The 2,500-nt window shown below is 42.1% G+C and overlaps 2 non-coding genes across 2 annotated transcripts; both read left to right on the top strand.

The window, feature by feature from the left end:
- The first annotated feature begins 872 nt into the window (after positions 1-872).
- Positions 873-945, top strand: trnar-ccu (transfer RNA arginine (anticodon CCU)). The gene has a single exon. It is a non-coding gene; the product is annotated as a tRNA-Arg (tRNA).
- Positions 946-1,821: 876 nt separating this feature from the next.
- On the top strand, positions 1,822-1,894 carry trnar-ccu (transfer RNA arginine (anticodon CCU)). The gene has a single exon. It is a non-coding gene; the product is annotated as a tRNA-Arg (tRNA).
- The last annotated feature ends 606 nt before the right edge of the window (positions 1,895-2,500 follow it).

The raw sequence follows: 2,500 nt of genomic DNA on the forward strand, positions 1-2,500 counted from the left end.
AGAGTGGCGCAGCAGAAGCGTCCTGGGCCCATAACCCAGAGGTCGATGGACCGAAACCATCCTCTGCTATGTATACATTTTCAAATCAACATCTCTCATTAAAAAAACCTGGAAAAGATGATGTAACATTCAGCAACATCACAATTGACACTTGACCAACTCTGAAACCCTTTCTACACACTCTTAATTTGAACTTGTTTGGTGTGGACATGAGTGTCCTCCAATGTCCACTTTTCTGATATGAGTCAGAAAAAAGAATTATTGTGTCAAAAGACTGAAATCTTTCACTTTTGTTAAATGGATTAGAGGATCGTTTACCCGATTTCTTTAAGTTGTGTTTTTTATTTTGAATAGTCACGTGGATAAGGCACTGGCCTCCTAAGCCAGGGATTGTGGGTTCCAGTCCCAGCTGAGATATGTAGCAGAGTGGCGCAGCGGAAGCGTGCTGGGCCCATAACCCAGAGGTCGATGGACCGAAACCATCCTCTGCAATTTAAAAATTTTCAAATCAAACTTATCATCTCTCACTAAAAAAGAACCTGGAAAACATTATATGACATTCATAGCATCAAAATTGACACTTGACAGACTAAGAAACCCTTTCTACACACTCTTAATTCAAACTCGTTTGGTGTGGACATGAGTGTCCTCCAATGTCCACTTTTCTGATATTAGTAAGAAAAAATAATTATTGCGTCAAAAGACTGAAATCTTTCACTTTTGTTAAATGGATTAGAGGATCGTTTACCCGATTTCTTTAAGTTGTGTTTTTTATTTGGAATAGTCACGTGGATAAGGCACTGGCCTCCTAAGCCAGGGATTGTGGGTTCGAGTCCCATCTGAGGTGTATAGCAGAGTGGCGCAGCAGAAGTGCCTCAGTGGCCTAATGGATAAGGCACTGGCCTCCTAAGCCAGGGATTGTGGGTTCGAGTCCCTTCTGAGGTGTATAGCAAAGTGGCGCAGCAGAAGCGTGCTGGGCCCATAACCCAGAGGTCGATGGACCGAAACCCTCCTCTGCTATGTATAAATTTTCCAATCAAACTCAACATCTCTCATTAAAAAACCTGGAAACGATGATGTAACATTCAGCAACATCACAGTTGACAGTTGACCAACTCTAAAACCCTTTCTACACACTCCTAATTCAAACACATTTGGTGTGCACATGAGTGTCCTCCAATTTCAACTTTTCTGATATAAGTAAGAAAAAAGAATTATTGTGTCAAAAGACTGCAATCTTTCACTTTTGTTAAATGGATTAGAGGATCGATTACCCGATTTCTTTAAGCTGTGTTTTTTTATTTTGAATAGTCACGTGGATAAGGCACTGGCCTCCTAAGCCAGGGATTGTGGGTTCGAGTCCCATCAGAGGTGTATAGCAGAGTGGCGCAGCGGAAGCGTGCTGGGCCCATAACCCAGAGGTCGATGGACCGAAACCATCCTCTGCTATGTATAAATTTTCAAATCAACATCTCTCATTAAAAAACCTGGAAAAGATGATGTAACATTCAGCAACATCACAATTGACACTTGACCAACTCTGAAACCCTTTCTACACACTCTTAATTTGAACTTGTTTGTTGTGCACATGAGTGTCCTCCAATGTCCACTTTTCTGATATAAGTCAGAAAAAAGAATTATTGCGTCAAAAGACTGAAATCTTTCACTTTTGTTAAATGGATTAGAGGATCGTTTACCCGATTTCTTTAAGTTGTGTTTTTTATTTGGAATAGTCACGTGGATAAGGCACTGGCCTCCTAAGCCAGGGATTGTGGGTTCGAGTCCCATCTGAGGTGTATAGCAGAGTGGCGCAGCAGAAGTGCCTCAGTGGCCTAATGGATAAGGCACTGGCCTCCTAAGCCAGGGATTGTGGGTTCGAGTCCCATCAGAGGTGTATAGCAGAGTGGCGCAGCGGAAGCGTGCTGGGCCCATAACCCAGAGGTCGATGGACCGAAACCATCCTCTGCTATGTATACATTTTCAAATCAAACTCATCATCTCTCACTAAATAAGAACCAGGAAAAGAATATGTAACATTCAGCAACATCACAATTGACACTTGACCAACTCTGAAAGCCTTTCTACACACTCTTAATTCAAACTCGTTTGGTGTGCTCACGAGTGTCCTCCAATGTCCACTTTTCTGATATAAGTCAGAAAAAAGAATTATTGTGTCAAAAGACTGCAAACTTTCACTTTTGTTAAATGGATTAGAGGATCGTTTACCCGATTTCTTTAAGCTGTGTTTTTTATTTTGAATAGTGACGTGAATAAGGCACTGGCCTCCTAAGCCAGGGATTGTGGGTTCGAGTCCCATCAGAGGTGTATAGCAGAGTGGCGCAGCGGAAGCGTGCTGGGCCCATACCCCAGAGGTCGATGGACCGAAACCATCCTCTGCTATGTATACATTTTCAAATCAACATCTCTCATTAAAAAAACCTGGAAAAGATGATGTAACATTCAGCAACATCACAATTGACACTTGACCAACTCTGAAACC

Source organism: Odontesthes bonariensis, chromosome 8 (assembly GCF_027942865.1).
Source record: "Odontesthes bonariensis isolate fOdoBon6 chromosome 8, fOdoBon6.hap1, whole genome shotgun sequence".
Taxonomy (NCBI): Eukaryota; Metazoa; Chordata; class Actinopteri; order Atheriniformes; family Atherinopsidae; genus Odontesthes; species Odontesthes bonariensis.